General features: G+C 34.6%; 1 long non-coding RNA gene across 1 annotated transcript; it reads left to right on the plus strand.

The window, feature by feature from the left end:
- The first annotated feature begins 15,359 nt into the window (after positions 1-15,359).
- Positions 15,360-16,006, plus strand: LOC134674930 (uncharacterized). Its single transcript, XR_010099665.1, has 2 exons — positions 15,360-15,455; positions 15,798-16,006. It is a non-coding gene; the product is annotated as an uncharacterized LOC134674930 (long non-coding RNA).
- The last annotated feature ends 4,932 nt before the right edge of the window (positions 16,007-20,938 follow it).

Here is a 20,938-nt window from a genome sequence, read left to right on the forward strand (position 1 = left end):
GCAACAGAAATACATCATCTGTGAAAATTTCAACTGTCTAGCTATCACGGTTCGTGAGATACAGCCTGGTGACAGACAGTCGGACGGACGGACGGACGGACGGACGGACGGACGGACGGACGGACGGACGGACGGACGGACGGACGGACAGCGAAGTCTTAGTAATAGGGTTTCCCGTTTTACCCTTTGGGTACGGAACCCTAAAAATAAGGTGAAAAAATATTTATAAAATATAAAGAATATTGTTTAAATAAAGCCCAACCAAGAGAAACTGTAAGGAACTGTCATGAGGACCATCATTCAACGCTCGATGTAGGCTAATAGTGCCTTGAGGGGTAGAGGTAGATATATGCCGTCGAAGGAGGCCACTTTAAACTTTATTTTTTTTTTGTTATTAATGTATGTGCCCCACGAGCGCAATGCAGAATAATACGTTTATTCTGCATTGAGAATATCTAATCTCATTTTAAAATATATTTCAATTTTGTGAATTTGATTTGCAGCAAGATATATTATAAATAAATGCGCTCGTGGGGCACATACATTAATAACAAAAAAAATTTAAAGTGTAAAGTGGCCTCCTTTGACGGCATAAAAGTAAACAGTAAAATATAAGTAAAAAAGCTAGCCGCGAAAAACACCGATGTTTTTTTCATGTAAAGCTTTTTTCCATCGTAAATTAACTCTAACGAAAGATTAATAAATTCCCATGTGTATAAAACAAATTCGGCGATAAATTTAAAGTGACAGTGTCGCGACGCGGGTACGGTGCGCATTAAAACGACACTTTTATGCCGGCGACCGGGCCCGGATTATTCTCCTGACACTTAAAATAAAAACGGGCCTTTTATAAAAGGGCCTATTTCGGAACTATGTTGAGCTCAACGTTTTTGTAAGCTTAGGGTTGTGTTGTGTTACGTTAAAGCCATTTTACGTTCAATGTTTGGTTCATATGAATCTGATCAATTTATTTTAACTTTAGTAGATTTGTTTGATACCAAAGTAATCATCATCATCATCATCACTTCAGCCTATATATATACGTCCCACTACTGAGCACAGCCCTCTTCTCATGCGCGAGAGGGCTTGGGCTTTAGTCCCCACGCTAGCCCAATGCGGATTGTGGACTCCACATACACCTTTGAATTTCTTCGCATATGTATGCAGGTTTCCTCACGATGTTTTCCTTCACCGAAAAGCTAGTGGTAAATATCAAATGATATTTCGTACGTAAGTTCCGAAAAACTCATTGGTACGAGCCAGGATTTGAACCCGCGACCTTCGGATTGAAAGTCAGACGTCATATCCACTCGGCCACCACCACCAAAGTAATACTTCCAGACAAATAATACTTATACAGTTTCAAACTATGAACTTTTTACCTGTCATTAAATTTTGCCTCCTATAATCCGATGTCTGTATAGATAGATAGATTCATCATTCGCTTGCCCTTGTCCCATTCACTTGGGGTCGGCACAGCATGTCTTTTTATTCCATACCTCTCTGTCACCCGTCATCTCATCATTCAAGTTTGAGCGTTCGTTTCATAGTTATACTTACTGTTTTACAGCCTTATTCAGAAACAGTTAGAGCATTGATCATCAGTTGCTGATAACCGGCTGTCACAAAACGTGATTCATAAACGTTTATTATCGCTAAACCCAGCTTTAACCCAGGATTTAATAAAGAGATGATCAACTCTCTTTATTAAATCCTGGGTTAAAGTTTATTTGGGCACAAACGGTACATGTTTCTTATAAACTTTAATCATAAATAGTTTCAAATAAATCATTAAACCACGATCAGCCCGACACGGTGCACCGTGCATGCACGTTTAAACACTACGTCTTACGGATTATTTCAGCCTTCCAAGTATAAATCCGGACACGATTTGGAGAAGAAATATTCAACTAGATGTCCAGTACACGGATAACTCCAATTACGTACAATATGTATGAGAATACGGACCAAATTAGACTAGGAAAGATTTTGTACAAGTTTGGTGAATAAGGCTAAGCGATTTGAGCAAGAAATCGCTTAACCCTCCCCCCCCCCCCTCACCCTTATAAAGTGCCTTTAAAATTCCATCTTCGACCGAACGAGCGGCATTTGGAGAATTTAAGACCTAAAATGTTATTCCGATCGCTAAAAGAGTACCGGCAAACACCTAATATCTCTACACCATGATAAGGATGATTCACGTTAGACCGGATCGTGGCCGGGACGGGGCTTCCGGAGTTTCGATTTCTATGGAAAGCATCACCTATCAGCCGTCATAGAAAGTGACATGTCGAACGCTTCGGCTCGGGCACGGCCCGGTCTAGCGTGATTCATCCTTTATTCTAGGTCTTCCTCTATCTCTATTCCCCTCTATTTTATTTTCTAACTTCTAATATAATTATCTACATTTACTATTTCTATAAATACGAGTATGGCCAAACTAAATCTCTGATTTGGAAACCTCACAACCGCTCCAATGCCGCCGCTTTTAAGTATCTAAAAGCAGAATTTTGATAATACATTATACTTTGTTGCAAAATCGAAGTAAAACCAACCTAATATTCCACCAACATTTGATTCCCAATTAGTCCGGCGGTCATAGGAAATCTCCTCAAAGCTGGGGCCATAAGAGCGGCGATTAGGTGTGACAGCGGATCATCGAGCCAGCGCTTGATGAGGGCTAATTCTTTCGAGAGATTGATGAGCTCGGGCGTTGGGGCGGTGAGAAAAGCGGGGTAATAACAAACTTATACAATTACTATGTAATAGTTTGCTTATCTGTAGATACCTTACCTATTTGGACATGCGGTAAATTCAATATGTACCTACATCTATGTAGTTTGTTTTGTTGGTGCTGAATTATAATTACTTATCTAATACCTTTAAACGAGCAATTTTTGTATATTTATATATATAATCTAGGGCCGAAAAATCGATTTAGCTAGGTCTTGTGTCTGGGAAAAGCGTACTTTTTGAGTTTTCATTTGTTTTCCGAGCAAAGCTCGGTCTCCCATATATTAACTGTTTATTAAATAACCCATGCTAATTAAAAAATCCTAACTAGGTATTAAATGAAAATAATCAAATTGGTGAAGATAGAAATGTTGTTGCGTAGAGCGATGGCAGAAAGTGGCAGGGATTAATCCAAACAATTCTTCTGAGCAGTAATCAAAACTAGGTGAATGTTTAGTTGTGGATCTTGGTAACAGTCTTTTTACTTTTTACAAAAAATAAATGCTTTGTGCACATTTGCCACGCTTCCACCAAACTGCAGAATAATTTGAACTATGTCGTAAAAGATGTAGGGTTGAATTTTCATTGTTTCAAAATGAGTCGCAAATGAAATGCATTAGCATTGGCGTGGAGCCAAATCGCTGACAGTGTGGCCCCGGCGCGGAGTCGTCTCACGTGTCTTCTTTTGTTTTTAGAGTTAATGACCTAGGCGTCTAACAGGCAGCGTTTTAGTGACTATCGAATTACTCGTAAGAGGATTTCGAGGTAAGTCGTTAGAACTTTTTTAAAGCAACTAAACCTCTAGCCGCCCAGAGGTCTACAAAAAGGTCTTCCATTATATTCAAATGTTAATTATAATTTTGGCAATACAAAACGGTATTTATCTTGGCTTGTTTTATAAATAGTGTGGGCATTGTGAACGGCTAGCAAATATAACTTATTTATAAGCTTATAACTCGTAAGATAGTAATTCAAATCTATTAGTCAACTTTACTATAGTGTGAGTATTGAGTATACTTAGGTATACACAATCCACGAGTATAAGTAGGTATATTCATCGACGCATTTTTTGTAATATAATTAACATGTACTTAACAATATTTCTTGCTGAATGCATTCAGAAGATGAAGGATATGCTACAAATTAACAGTTCTGATTTGCACAGTTAGTATAACTAGTAAAGACTTAAGGTATTTTATACTCAACTAGCTACGCCGTTCTTTACCGGTAAATTTACTTCCTACTTCGCTTTTTAAACAATGTAACTAGAAAGCGTGCTAAACCTTTATCCGTAAAAGGATTGCAAGTTGAAAGTTCACTAAGAAAACGATAAGCTTAGCTCCAGGCATTGAGCTGAGACCTAGATCGCCTTTGTAAATGCTGCCACATTGTCCGGGCCCGGGCACAAAGTTGTGCAATTTATAGAACGGATAATTCGGTTTAGTTTTGTCCATTTTGAACGGCCTGATTCAAACTTTAAGATACTACGTCAAAAGTTTGCTAAATGTACAATATGGATCGGATAATTATGTCAGTGTCAAAATTGACGTTTTTTCTTTGAAGAAACGGCACTTATTTCTTTGAAGAAACGGCACTTTTTTTGTTTGAAGAATCCTGAAAAGTTAACGGTTTCAGAATTATTACTAATGATAATCTGACAATCATTAGGTACATTATGACTTTCAATAGTTATATCAAACAAACCTTAAAACACTTAATTTTATTTGGTGATGGAAAACATCGTGAGGAAATCGGACTACTTCCTATAAGGTCCAGTTTACCCTCTGGGTTGAAGGGTCAGATGGCAGTTGCTTTCGTAAAAACTAGTGCCTACGCCAATTCTCGGGATTAATTGCCAAGCGGACCTGAAGCTCCCATGAACCGTGGCAAAATGACATGCCGGGACAACGCGAGGGTGATGGACTTCATCATCATCATCATCATCTCAGCCATAACACGTCCACTGCTGAACATAGGTCCCCCCCTTGGACCTCCATTCGTACCGGTTGGAAGCGACCCGCATCCAGCGTCTTCCGGCGGCCTTAACAAGGTCGTCCTACGCTGCGCTTGCTAGTCCGTGGTCTCCACTCGAGTACTTTTCGACCCCATCGGCCATCTTCTCTGCGCGCAATGTGGCCTGCCCATTGCCACTTCAGCTTGCTAATCGTAATCCGGTGGGCTATGTCGGTGACTTTAGTACGTCTACGGATCTCCTCATTTCTGATGGACATAATTTTATTCAATTCAAAGTATAAAGTGTATTTCCCTGTAACATAGATACAATAAATATTATTTCGCTCCCTTTTTGGCATTATAAAGGGCGACCAATCGGTCGACGAGGGAAAACTAAACATCAGGTAAATGGAGCGTAGATCATGTGAAGTGTAGTTTAATTTAAAGCAGGTAGCGAATACGGCCGAATAGATACAGTTTATTAATTTTCGATACTATAGTACAGTTATAGTATAGTTAGTTAGTTATAGTATAGTTTCGTTGTAGTAGTAGTAGTAGTAGTCGTAGTTAGTGTAGTAGTGTAGTTGCTATAATACTTAAAACTAAATTTAAAATGGTAATAAACCACGCAAGGCCCTAAGTGCACAATGCACACTCCGTTTCAATCTAATAGATGTATGTTTTGTTTCTTTGTTTTCTAACAAAACTATTTATTTCAACTATGTATATCTATATAACAAGGTTTAAATTTAAAATAGGATTTTGTATGGTGGTGGTATAAAAAAATTAACTTTAAAAAGTAATTAAATATAGGATATAGCGCGCAGTTGTAACACGGGCATTACATTTAACTCAACCAAACAATTGAAATCTGTGACATATATACCAATGTCATTTCGAACATCGATCGACCGAGACTGTACTTAAGTTTAGTAGCAAATGTATGAACTCATTCTAAACACTAATCCATATGTATACCGGCCTTAATGCAAGTACACGCTTGTAAAGGCCTTACAGGAAAAAATAAATTACTGGCTATCTCCGAACTCCGAAATGAAGTTAATTAGAATATCGGTGTCTTTGGGAAAGTTACTTGATTTAAGCTCAGAAATACACCCTTGAAATTAACGGAAATAAAAAAACACGGTGTATAATACTACCCTTGTGAAACGAACCCCAGCCTGAACTCTACTTATCTAGACGATGACGGCCCAATAATACCCCAACATTCACTCCTAAAATAAAACACTTGAAAGTTTCCCTAAACTGAATACTTACCATAATTAAATCTAACCTTATCAGGACCAGGGCTCCATGCATGTGTGGCTTATCTTACAAACTAAATTGGCCAGGCTTGTGATCAAGTGGTAGGACTCTACACTGTGAAGAGTAGCAACTCAGGTTCTTTAGAGAGAGAGAGAGGTATATTATTAAAGCAAACAACAGAATAGATTTTAAGGCATTTATTAACTGAAAAATTGATTTTATATTATTTTGATTGAAAGGTTTTGTTTTAGTTTGTTTTGTTTTAGTCCCTAAAACTACCTGCCTCGTCTTACCCTAAAGTCTCGACCATGGGTTCGTAACCTACATAAACTGGAAAAGTACCCACAATAACAACCAGCGAGCCTATCAACGCGATTTGATTTAGGACGAAACGAAAATCTAAATCTCATACTAAAAGACTAAAATCTCTGAATAAATTCAAAGCTATTTGTACAAATATTTGCAAAGCTAGGTGTCCCTACTAAAAATGAATATAAACAGAATCAATTCATTTGAATTTCTTTGACGTGAAGGCTTGCAGAAGCGAAGGCTCCATGACCGCATAGATCCTGTAAATTATCTAAGCAGTAGTATTCTGACAGACAATGCCTAAGTTTTACATGCTTCCTTTTACAATTTATACCCGCAAACAAAACCAGATTAAAGCCCATACATAAATACATACAATTAAATTATAAACTGTTCAAGTTTCAATCATTATTTATAAATGGTTATGAACACAGAATGCAGGAGAGGTTCTCTTACCCCCACAGACTTACGGCTTCGTTAAACTATCCGTTGTTCACCATATCATGAAATCTGAACAGGTTTTTGGCATACTTTTTTACGCCAGGCCTTATTCTTCTTACAAGGCTTCATTCTAATTTTATTCACATTTTATAAATCACTCAATTTTTCTTGAGCAAAAGCACATTATTTTTCATTAATTCAGTATCAAATCTCTTTAGAATCAAAATTTCCATGTTTAATATCAATAGCACATAATTTCATATTGCCATAGTTGAAGCTTTTTTATTTAATATCACTCTATTTTAATGAAGATCATAGAAAACAATTCATTTGCTCAAAAGTTATTTGGAAGAGATAAGTTCACCTTTATACAAATGATTAATGTTATTTTTCCTGTTTTGTTTTGATTTTTGTACAATAAAGTGTTTTTCTACTACTACTACAATAAAATTCGCATTGCCAAAATATTCTAAAGTAAAGACCAGTATTAAGTTTTTCAAGTTAAAAGAAAACACAACTTTATGAATTTATAAACACTCACCCGGAGAATTGAAGGCTTCTATGAAGTGGGTAGCTCAGGATTCCCTGGCCCCGCTCTGATGCTCGGCTACCTGGCCCTTGTAGCTCTGCAAGCAGCTCCCGTTGCCCGAAGTTGTTCGGAGAATGCCCGCTAGGGCTCAGCTGATGTCTCTAGGGCTCCTCCGGACTCCAGAGGCTCCGCCGTAGGTCTTCGGTGACTCCACTTCGCTGATGGTCTTCTGTCTTCTGTGGCTGGCGTCCCGGGCTGCGCAGGCTCCGCTAGGGCTCCGCTTCGGTCCCTGGGGCTTCTCTGGATCTCTTCCTTCTTCTTGGTTCTTCTCCTGGAGCTCTTCTTAGTTTGGCTGTTGTAGACTGAATGAATCTCCTAGGCTTTTGGCCCGTCTATTTATACCCCCTAAATTATGGTATTATTTTGTTTTGTTCGTAACCATGGTTACAATCGTCGACTTCGTCACCATCGTCACCATCGTCGCCTAAAATATCTTTGTACTCTTCTAACAACCACAACATGCATTTTTTTTAGCTAAGGCGTGCAAGCAAATTTGAACTTTATATATATGAAATTAAGGTCCATTTTTCAATGACCCTGTATACTGCAAATTTTCCTATGAAAATTGTTTTTCTTACTTTTTACAAAAATTACTAGTTTTTAAGTGATTTTTTAAGCTAAATTGGATGTATTTATTTTTTATCTACGATTTTCAATAAATTTCTTCCATCAAAACTCTATACTTTTGAAGTAATGGACAAAAACAATCTAACATTTTATTTGCATGTTTATGTGGAGTTTTTTAGTATTTCCACTCTTATTTATGGCTAAAACTAATTCTTAAGCTTATAATCTAATTTACTATGGCATTATTTAACAATACAAACACTATTTTCATGTTTTTTTTTACAACTGAACTTTCCTTGCAAAATTCCATTAGTACTAGTAAAAATGTGATCTTTTATTATTTAAATGTCCCATTTTTATATACAATATGCTTTATAAATTGACTAGAATACACTACTCTCATACTTCCAAATTCCCCTAGTCTCACAATGGCATACAAAATTAGCTTTTCTTGGTCTATATTCATACATAAATACACTCAAAAATTATATGCAAATTTTAGCTTTTAAGACATTATAAAATTTCAATGCCTTACTTAATTACATTCTACATAAATGAATCATGATATGCTTCTATAGTTTTAACAATTATTAGCAAGAACAGGTTCTCATTTTTCAATTTATTTGCTTATTCCATATATGTATGAAGGAAATATTTATTTTAATGGATTGACTAATTATTAAATTCCTATGTACCATACACATATAATGACTCATTTTACAATGAAATTATGTATATCAGTTCTCTAGTTTTGTAGAAATTAACAAAATTAAGTTTTTTTTGTATCAAGCGAACACTAATATTGTCATACTTAGCCATAAGTGATGTCTACAATGTCTTATGTAAACCATATATCTTTCTATCAATTTATTTATGTTTACAGTTTATTTAAAACATCTCTACATACAAACAAGCTTATAATTAATTAGTTTAATGATGACAGAGAACATTATTTTTTAATAAATTTATTTTTCTCAATAATTCCTTTCTATGTAAAAACATCTTTATATGTAACTAAATGCCCATAACTTTGATGAACGAGCACAGAGGTCATCTGTCTCGTTTCAGTTCTCCCTTTCGAAGTTGTTTGACGTGATTAGAACGTCTGTTCTATAAACAGAAAACAATTCGCACCCCAAAATGATAAGGTTATCGATATTTCTCCCACCAAGATGTATTTTCGCCCCATCTGAATAACTACCAATCACAAAGTTGATAGTATCATCAAATAGAGAAAATTATAAGTGTGTTTTGTAAAAATGACCATTACTCAGTAATAACCAGTCAATCCCGAAAAAATTACAAACCTTAACGATTAAATTAAATTCATGAGTCAAAATTATAAAGAGGCCAGAATTTCCACTCTCGGATAAAGTGCACTGGTTGTGAATCAATACATTCTCTAATAGAAACTACTTATGCCCAATCGCCTGGTATCCTTAAGCTAACTTTTCTTAACATACAGATACCACGTCCACGTTGCACGGACTGACGAGGAGACAAGGCAGTCTTCTCCAAGAATGACTATTCCTTTTATTATGTATAACCTCCCACAATAATATTCCCAAGACCCAATAACCAGCTTGCAATTTTTCGCAATCCAACCAGAATTACCTTTCATGGCGTGATGTCCATATCCAATCTAAGGCAAAACAACTAATAAATACTTGAAAGTTCAAATTATCTTTCATTGATTTATCCTGAGACTGATTACAGGTGTGTAAATTAAATTTGCATCATGTAGAGTGTCACATTATCAAAGAAATATACCTAAAACTGGTATCTTTTAAACTAGCCTAACACCAAAATTTCCTTGACAATGATCGTTGTAATCCCTTCACGATCCCCTGTTCCCCCCAGGCCTAATCTCAAATATTCGAAATATCCATAACTTTGTTGATCATATTTTTAAACTTTGTGTCCTTAAACAGAATCTCATTTACACACATAATATACATTCATCGCTTCAGACAACATTCATCAACTCACATAAATCATCTTAGAATCTTGCATACATCGCTTTTGTTGTCTAACACACGGTTCTGTTCAAAATCCCAAAATCATTAAAAACATGATCAGAGTAAATAAAATTTCCTAAACACAAAAAATTCCATTTAATTTATAACTCTCAGAAAAATTATTTTTAAAAGAATCCGGAATTAACTACGTTTTCTTTTTTCTAATTACCATTGTAATAACCACCCTTTAATATTTAAGTCCCGCAAAACCCCACAATACAATCATTACAATATCGCATTTACGCAATACTCGCGTCTGAAAACTCGTTTAAATGAAATATTTAAATAAAAGGAAATCGACTACACGAGCTTTCTGAACCCGAAGTATTTTCTATTTCTTAAATAACAATATTTAATAGATATAATTCCTAAAGTGAGTAAAGCTCATAAAAATCTTTTAAAATAACTCAGATTAATTTATTAACAAAATACTTTTATACACCCTACAATCTTTTTACAAAATGCTATTGTGAGTTACGCCAGAATTCTTACTGATAAAATGAGCCAAAATTTTTCGAACTAAGTCCTATATGCGTTAAAGTATTTTAATCACGCAATGAACTTAAGCAATTATAAAATAACTTATAAACCAAGCATTTGCATCACGGCCTGCTTCCAAGTATAATCATGCTAGAATATACACATTGCTGTCCACCATACCGAGTTCCACCAAGGTAAAAACTCAATAAAGTTAGGTTATCTATGAAAAACAAGGACTATAGTCAAATCATCAAATAGTCTGTATGCTTCCATTGACTCCGAAACAAAACCTGTTTGTAATGGCAAATGGATAACACCCAGATTTCTCATCCCATGCATGGAGGCCAATAATTGTTTTGCAAGAATCACAAGATTATTACAATCAAAATATTCCTCAACTCCAGCACTTCGCTACACAAGTGTACGGGGACCAAAGATGATTTATTTTCATAAACACCCAAGGACTGATCCTATAAATTTCATACCAAGTATTCAAAACATACACCCACAACAACATTTCCAAACTCCTACAATTTAAAATGTACATGACTGTTTGCAAATCACATGAACTTGTAGCTCTTTGAAATTCTCCAATTTGCTTACTGAATAGTATTGAAACACTGGTATGTATCAGTAATGCATTTACAATACTTAATAAATGATACATGATTCGCAACCAGCCAAACTGAACCAGATTACTTATAAATGAATATATAAAACCAAATCAGGACAAGCCCACAACAACCTTAATTACACACATTATGCTAATAAGTACCAATAAACCCATTATTGTCCTATCTCAGTTCAACACCACATATTATCTCACATCAAAACACACCACAACTCAAGAACAAATATTGTGTTCTACACATAAATAAATACTTCACTAGGATTCGAACCCATACTATAACAAAAGTTTTACTACATAAAATTTACAGTTCGGTACAAAACTTAAATAACTGTTCTATCTCTCAACTACATAGTAGACTCCCGTCTAATATAGTATTTAGATAGATTTTTCTCCCTTTATTAATGAACACTCCCTTTATTATTTTATTTCTTCAGACTATGTGTACTGTAATTGCTAAATCTTCCCAGTTCCATATCATTTCCAATTCCTTATAGCTAGAACAAATGTGCTACTATGTTTTAATGAGGTCCGTTCTGAATATAATATTAGCCCTTAACACCTGACTTTCTCTTCTCCCTCTAAATTGAACTGTTTTAAATCCCAGGCTGTCTTCAATTTATTAGTTTGTATTCCGAAAGCGTATGAAGATAAGGTTTGCAACGTTCTGATCCAAAACGTTCATAGATATTGGTTTTGTTTCCAATTCTTTGTTATATTTTTTTTTTTACTATTCTTTTTTTTACGAGTATTTTATAATACTACAATGTTAACTATTTACATAAAACTAAAATGAAATTATAGTATGTTTATGGTCTGTTTGATTTCAAACATAGGCAGTGAAAACCATGCCAGGGATGTCCAACATCAGTACCAACTCTCAAAATAAAAGGATGAGTATAGTTCCTCGTTCCTTTTTTACTGACAAGATTTGGTTGACCCAGTATAAACAAAATATTTAAAAGATGTTATAAAAGAAAAGTCTCTCTTTTTTTTTCATAGACAATCAATTTTACTTTCAAAATCTGTCGCGCCTTTTTCTAAATTTTCCCGCCATCTCTTCATATTTCTATTAATTGTGCAATTTACTTATAAATACATCTCTGCCAAAGAAGTTCCTCCGGAAGCTCAAGCCCCTGAGGCTCTCCAAGATGACCTTCCTCCTGGAGCTCTGGCCTATGTGACTCCCGAGGAGATACATAATTTCTATTTCATTTCCATTTCTAGTCCGGTTAAACTGTACCAATGGAAAGCCATTCCATTAATATAAAAGGTCGGTTCTGGCGCTTTGCTGGCCCTGTCATGGCATGTTCGCTTTGTGCACTTGACTCACTTCTGAAAACAGTGATAAGTTGATAACATAGTTTCGATAATGGCGTCGTCATTTTAGACCTCGAATATCTCAATGAAGATTCATTACTTACAGTCCTTGTAGTAAAATATTCTCAAAGTCATTGCTCTTTTCCTTCGCTTCTTCATTTTGCTGTCTTAATCGTTATTATGCAATGCTCATAAAAAATCCAAACTTATGTCTCATTTCTTTCTTGTTTCACAAATTATTATTTTTGTTTAGGTTAAAACGGTTAAAAGGTATCCAGAGGGGCTACTCTAGAGTATAGACCTTCATATCTCGTCATTGGTCGGCTAAGCTCCAACCAAGTTTCCATTTGTCTAATTGTCTTAAAAGCCTCTATAGACGTTACGACGTAAAAATCTTGATAATATTTTTTTTTTATATGCACATTTTCAAACACAATTTAATATTTTACACTAAATAGAAATGAACGTGGACACACACACACCCACACTCTTATACACTCACACTCGCGAACGAATCTTAATCACTATCACTCACTATTACCACTATTATCACTCACTGTTATCACTACACTTTTGTTACAATACATTTTTAGAATTGATGTGATAAACACTCTTCACGTAATTTTTCCTTATCTATTAATTACAAAATGGTCTTTGTTAGAAGGAGATAGAAACAAATACAAAATCGCACTTAATTTTCACACTTATTATACACCACGAAATCTTGAACAGACGCCAACATTATTATGAGATAGAGTTTTCCTTGTCCCATGTTTATTCTCCTACAATCTTTGTGTCTAATTCAATTATTGTTTCCAATAGCGTTCTATTCTAAGAATCGTTCTTATCTTTCTCCCTCTATACCTGTCTCTTTCTTGCATACATAAGCATGACAGTGATTAGTATTCATTTTTGACTGCAATAATTTTGCTTTGTTATGATTTACACATTTCTCTTCGCAATAAATTCTCCCTTTATGATTTTTTTTTCTATGCACTGCTATATAAATTTCCTTTATTGTTTTTTCTTCTTTTATTTATTTTTTTCACCACATGAACACTATATAACACACCACTCGAACAATAATAATATAAAACCGCACGCAATTTGATGTAAGAACTGTAGAGCCCTTTAATCCATCATAACGAAATAAAACGCAAACGTGAAACAAAACGCAAACGCTTCAACGCCATTTTGTATCTTGTTATCTATGGTACGTTTCCTATTCCATTCTCGCCACTTTAAAACGTCAATTTGAGATTGTATTGACTTCAGTGTGTCCCTTTCTTTTATGGTACTGAAGAAAGAGACGTGAGAGCATACTACCGAATCTAATTTTGATTTACGTATCGTGGTGATATTACCGCTAGAAAATTATGTCCACTCATACAAATGTCAAATGTCGTAATGGAGAAATAAAAGTCTCTGTTTGAATTCATATTTGTTTAAAGTGTTAAAACGTTTGGGAAAAAACAAGTGAGTATACATTTTAGAGTTTGAATATTGCTTGATTTTTAATAAAGCCGTATAAATAGTTGTATGTAATATGTACATTGTTTCTAACCTCCAATGATTGGTTTTTGTTTTGATTCCAGATTCAAATATTATTTACATGACTACAATACGATTTTGCAGCAAACAATGAACGAAATAATATCTATTTTACTAGGATAATGATTACAAAATGCTGTCTAAGAAGCTAAAATGACTACAAAATCAAAATTGTGAAAATTACCGGTACGTATTTTCTTTCATTGTAAAACATTATCTAAACCGAGTTATTGTAAATATATTAACTGTTTAACCTCATAAATGAATTCCCATTAATAAACAAGCTTTATTTTATTTCTAACACTCATACTTTTGCCTTTTATAAACTTGTTTTGCTTTTTTAGGTTATATGACCTATGGAAAACTTGATCCGCTAAAGTGTGTCTACATTGTGCTTCAACCAGCATAGTATGGAACAAATGGAATTTATTTTATGTAAGTACAAAATTATCTATACCTCTTGTAAATAAGTGATTTCTGAGTCAAGAAAACTTCATGATGTCAAATGTTACAAAATAAAACATCTATGTATATCTGAAATTATATAGCATGTAACAACAAAAAACAATATAATTGTACCAAGACCAAGCTGTTAAAAATCAAACGATATTTTAGTATGACAAGATGAACTCTATTGTTCATTATTTTATTAAACCTCATTACCCTATTCTGTTATATGGACTGTTACCCCGTGATATAAAATTCTTACACTAAACTCTTTGATCTTGTACCTTTTTAAAACACCTTGATCATTTATTTTACTACATAATTTCAGATCAACAAAAGCTGATAGAACATCCATTCGCCGGCGTCTCAAGCTTTCAATCTGAAAATAAACATTTTGGAGATTCTGTTCTGCGCTAATGATATCAAGCCATCGACACCCTCTATCAGCACGCCAACAACTTCGCGCTGACAACACCTTTCTCCTTGCTCCAACAACATCAAGCTAACAACGCCTTTCCGTGTCAATACAAGAACTACAATGGTACTGCTTATGCAGTGCGGCAGGAACACAGTCTAAAATAATTGAAGCAACCTAGAATGGATAGATACATCTACTGAAAGATAAAGAGAATGTTGCGCTGCTCCTGTTCCATAAATCCTGTCCGTTGTCACGTGACTGCTTTCCTTCTTCAACCCATTGTAAATCTGTCCTATCTTATGTCTACAAAACGTGGAGAATGACTATTATTTTAGCCCTTCAAGTCACACCATCATGTCGTTGAAGTTGACTCTCCACATCTTCCTGATCCAGACCATTTAAACAAAAGTCCTGTGAAACTTGGCAAGGTACTGTCAACGCCTGAGCTACAAACAGCTGATCTGAGTTGGAGGGATGCGAAACGCGAGGTAGGAGTGAGGAGAGGAGGAGGATGGTGCTGTCTCACAAAGGTCCGCCGTATCAATGAAGCTCCATAACAACAATCTGTGAAATAAAATGCTAACAAACGCTTATAAATGACGCAACACACCTGTGTTTTAAGTCAGAACAAACGCAGCGACAGAAATGAAGATGAATAAAATGACTTATCTCAAAGAAGAATACTAATATCATAACTAGAATGTTCAGAACTCAAGTTTGATGTAATCCAAAAGGGTATTAAACATTTTTTTATTTATATAAATATAAGTTAAAAATAAGCATGTAAGACCGTATGCTCTATCAATGCTATTAAATTTAACTGAACCTAACATGCATACATACATTCTTACATTTTTTTGTAATGACTAAATTTGAACTAGTAAATAGCTGCCCTTATGCTATGTATATAACCAGGGAATGGCAGAAAATTACTAACTGAATTCCCCCTATAAACTGTATATTTGAAATCTTTATTTCCAAACTTATTACTCTAGTTTTATGTCATCTGTTAACCATATACTGAGACCAATTAACTCAAGCAATAAACACTAATTTAATTTATTTTTCTGATTTCAGAATGTATTGATCAACAAGGCTGCAAAGGAGCAAACTCGTCTGTTCCAGTATGACCAGCCTAAGGTCTACTGACTCGATACTACTACAAAATGTCAAATCTACAGACTACTAAAGAAGAATTTATTTTATATGTTAAGCAATTAATGATGTCTGTAATATGTGACTGAAAATTGTTTTCTGAACATCAATAAAAACGATATTTTACATTATTCCATACCCTATACATTATAATTTTGTGTGCTAGCCTTGATAACTGACTAATAGTAATCAAAGCCCTTTTTTTTTAACTTTTTCAACCGATGTATTACTTCCACATTATGTATCTAGATTTTACTGAATAACAGAATAAAATGTGGCAAATGTGATAACAATCACTTATTTTTTGCCAAATATAAAGCTCAAGACTAATTCACAAAATTATCATTACCCAGTATGAAACGTGGTTCCCAATATATCTATCTGTCCATAGACATGTTCATGAATATCCTAAATATGGCTGAACAAATTTTGATAAGACTGGCCTAAAAATAATTCTTTAGCAAAGTTCAGGTATAACATAAAGTTCATGCATGAAGCATAGAGCAGCACAGAAGCGCGCGTCAATAAGCAAGGCTCATTGATGTGGAGCATAAATAATTGTGAAGTTTGAATGGCCAATGCAGCCCATAAAATGGCATTATGTTTCCAATGCAGACCCCTATAAATTAGAGCAAATTCAAGGCAATTACCAGCTCGCTAGACCGTATTGCAATTCTGTTTTTTTTTCAAAATCCCCGCTTGTATAGAAATTGTATGTAAAACGCATATAATGTTTGTATCTAAATAAATGAATATCGCTTTAAGTAGTAAATTCCTTTAAGTTATTTAAACTGAAAATGCTAATACTTTCAATTGCAAAAAATAATTGATACATGAACGAACTTTAACCTAAAAAAATCAGTTGTCATTTTTACCGCTAAATTGGATTCGATTGCAAAGTTGTTTTTTGTTTAGTTTAATAGTAAATAAACTCTTAAATATCGTACAAATCGTGAGTGAAAGTAATTATACTGACTAAATGGAAATGCAGTGCTAGTTAAGTGCTGTGCAAAGTGTAAAGTGAGGAAAAAGTTATGTGTTTAAAGTCATCAACAAGTAGGTACAAAATAGTCAAATTTAACTTTTCTCCTTCCCAATAGCTTCAATAACACACCTCTCATTCTCTCTCCGTTAACACGTACAACAACTGAAGCCACACATCACATAAAGCCAAGGACCCAATAATACTGAAAATAACCTAATCATAACACCCATATAACACCGGTAAAACCCCTTATTTTGGTCACGGGCACCAACTGAAACGAACCCCAGCCTGAACTCTACTTATCTAGACGATGACGGCCCAATAATACCCCAACATTCACTCCTAAAATAAAACACTTGAAAGTTTCCCTAAACTGAATACTTACCATAATTAAATCTAACCTTATCAGGACCAGGGCTCCATGCATGTGTGGCTTATCTTACAAACTAAATTGGCCAGGCTTGTGATCAAGTGGTAGGACTCTACACTGTGAAGAGTAGCAACTCAGGTTCTTTAGAGAGAGAGAGAGGTATATTATTAAAGCAAACAACAGAATAGATTTTAAGGCATTTATTAACTGAAAAATTGATTTTATATTATTTTGATTGAAAGGTTTTGTTTTAGTTTGTTTTGTTTTAGTCCCTAAAACTACCTGCCTCGTCTTACCCTAAAGTCTCGACCATGGGTTCGTAACCTACATAAACTGGAAAAGTACCCACAATAACAACCAGCGAGCCTATCAACGCGATTTGATTTAGGACGAAACGAAAATCTAAATCTCATACTAAAAGACTAAAATCTCTGAATAAATTCAAAGCTATTTGTACAAATATTTGCAAAGCTAGGTGTCCCTACTAAAAATGAATATAAACAGAATCAATTCATTTGAATTTCTTTGACGTGAAGGCTTGCAGAAGCGAAGGCTCCATGACCGCATAGATCCTGTAAATTATCTAAGCAGTAGTATTCTGACAGACAATGCCTAAGTTTTACATGCTTCCTTTTACAATTTATACCCGCAAACAAAACCAGATTAAAGCCCATACATAAATACATACAATTAAATTATAAACTGTTCAAGTTTCAATCATTATTTATAAATGGTTATGAACACAGAATGCAGGAGAGGTTCTCTTACCCCCACAGACTTACGGCTTCGTTAAACTATCCGTTGTTCACCATATCATGAAATCTGAACAGGTTTTTGGCATACTTTTTTACGCCAGGCCTTATTCTTCTTACAAGGCTTCATTCTAATTTTATTCACATTTTATAAATCACTCAATTTTTCTTGAGCAAAAGCACATTATTTTTCATTAATTCAGTATCAAATCTCTTTAGAATCAAAATTTCCATGTTTAATATCAATAGCACATAATTTCATATTGCCATAGTTGAAGCTTTTTTATTTAATATCACTCTATTTTAATGAAGATCATAGAAAACAATTCATTTGCTCAAAAGTTATTTGGAAGAGATAAGTTCACCTTTATACAAATGATTAATGTTATTTTTCCTGTTTTGTTTTGATTTTTGTACAATAAAGTGTTTTTCTACTACTACTACAATAAAATTCGCATTGCCAAAATATTCTAAAGTAAAGACCAGTATTAAGTTTTTCAAGTTAAAAGAAAACACAACTTTATGAATTTATAAACACTCACCCGGAGAATTGAAGGCTTCTATGAAGTGGGTAGCTCAGGATTCCCTGGCCCCGCTCTGATGCTCGGCTACCTGGCCCTTGTAGCTCTGCAAGCAGCTCCCGTTGCCCGAAGTTGTTCGGAGAATGCCCGCTAGGGCTCAGCTGATGTCTCTAGGGCTCCTCCGGACTCCAGAGGCTCCGCCGTAGGTCTTCGGTGACTCCACTTCGCTGATGGTCTTCTGTCTTCTGTGGCTGGCGTCCCGGGCTGCGCAGGCTCCGCTAGGGCTCCGCTTCGGTCCCTGGGGCTTCTCTGGATCTCTTCCTTCTTCTTGGTTCTTCTCCTGGAGCTCTTCTTAGTTTGGCTGTTGTAGACTGAATGAATCTCCTAGGCTTTTGGCCCGTCTATTTATACCCCCTAAATTATGGTATTATTTTGTTTTGTTCGTAACCATGGTTACAATCGTCGACTTCGTCACCATCGTCACCATCGTCGCCTAAAATATCTTTGTACTCTTCTAACAACCACAACATGCATTTTTTTTAGCTAAGGCGTGCAAGCAAATTTGAACTTTATATATATGAAATTAAGGTCCATTTTTCAATGACCCTGTATACTGCAAATTTTCCTATGAAAATTGTTTTTCTTACTTTTTACAAAAATTACTAGTTTTTAAGTGATTTTTTAAGCTAAATTGGATGTATTTATTTTTTATCTACGATTTTCAATAAATTTCTTCCATCAAAACTCTATACTTTTGAAGTAATGGACAAAAACAATCTAACATTTTATTTGCATGTTTATGTGGAGTTTTTTAGTATTTCCACTCTTATTTATGGCTAAAACTAATTCTTAAGCTTATAATCTAATTTACTATGGCATTATTTAACAATACAAACACTATTTTCATGTTTTTTTTTACAACTGAACTTTCCTTGCAAAATTCCATTAGTACTAGTAAAAATGTGATCTTTTATTATTTAAATGTCCCATTTTTATATACAATATGCTTTATAAATTGACTAGAATACACTACTCTCATACTTCCAAATTCCCCTAGTCTCACAATGGCATACAAAATTAGCTTTTCTTGGTCTATATTCATACATAAATACACTCAAAAATTATATGCAAATTTTAGCTTTTAAGACATTATAAAATTTCAATGCCTTACTTAATTACATTCTACATAAATGAATCATGATATGCTTCTATAGTTTTAACAATTATTAGCAAGAACAGGTTCTCATTTTTCAATTTATTTGCTTATTCCATATATGTATGAAGGAAATATTTATTTTAATGGATTGACTAATTATTAAATTCCTATGTACCATACACATATAATGACTCATTTTACAATGAAATTATGTATATCAGTTCTCTAGTTTTGTAGAAATTAACAAAATTAAGTTTTTTTTGTATCAAGCGAACACTAATATTGTCATACTTAGCCATAAGTGATGTCTACAATGTCTTATGTAAACCATATATCTTTCTATCAATTTATTTATGTTTACAGTTTATTTAAAACATCTCTACATACAAACAAGCTTATAATTAATTAGTTTAATGATGACAGAGAACATTATTTTTTAATAAATTTATTTTTCTCAATAATTCCTTTCTATGTAAAAACATCTTTATATGTAACTAAATGCCCATAACTTTGATGAACGAGCACAGAGGTCATCTGTCTCGTTTCACTTGTTTGATTTAAAATTGTTACATTTCATTTTATTTATTTATTTTTAATTGATTCATAAAATTTACACAGCATTACGGCGGACTAATACACTGTGAAATTTATAATAGACAGTATTTATACAAACTAGGTAATGGTAGTCTAGAAAGGAAAAACAGAACAAAATGTCAGAAAGAACTTCATACATTCTTTACACAGATCCATCCAACTACTTACTTGCAAATACATCACATTCCGGTGCTGTTGCGAGGAGCGCATTAATATATTGTAGAGCGCGGACAAGTGGTGATTTGCTATGGGACATAGTGCGTGTTTTAGGCACAGCTAATAGGTGATGACTTCGTGGTCGAAAATTAAATTGGGCCTTCTTAGCCATAGATGGAACGAACAGGCGTACGAGCTGTGCAACCAGTTCAGGGCAGTCCGAGTTCATATTAGTACCTTCACATTTCACAGATGCTCTGTTTAAAAGACTACATGCTAGCTCATAAATATTTAACGACGTCTATGTGTAACTTGCAACGTAACTCCCTGAAAACATCTGGAGACCTGCGAGTTAAAGTACAAGTTACCTCATAAATATTGAGCTCCGCCGCGTCCCGTGCCTCGAGCCGCGAACTATTGTGTTAGTTTCAGCGAAGGATGTGGACCGTGACCGAAAATTAAATAAGTTACCTCATAAATATTTACAAGGGGCAGCGTCGCTTTAAAGGATGGATTGAATAAGTGTTAG

Source organism: Cydia fagiglandana, chromosome 20, assembly GCF_963556715.1.
Source record: "Cydia fagiglandana chromosome 20, ilCydFagi1.1, whole genome shotgun sequence".
In the NCBI taxonomy this organism is placed as follows: Eukaryota; Metazoa; Arthropoda; class Insecta; order Lepidoptera; family Tortricidae; genus Cydia; species Cydia fagiglandana.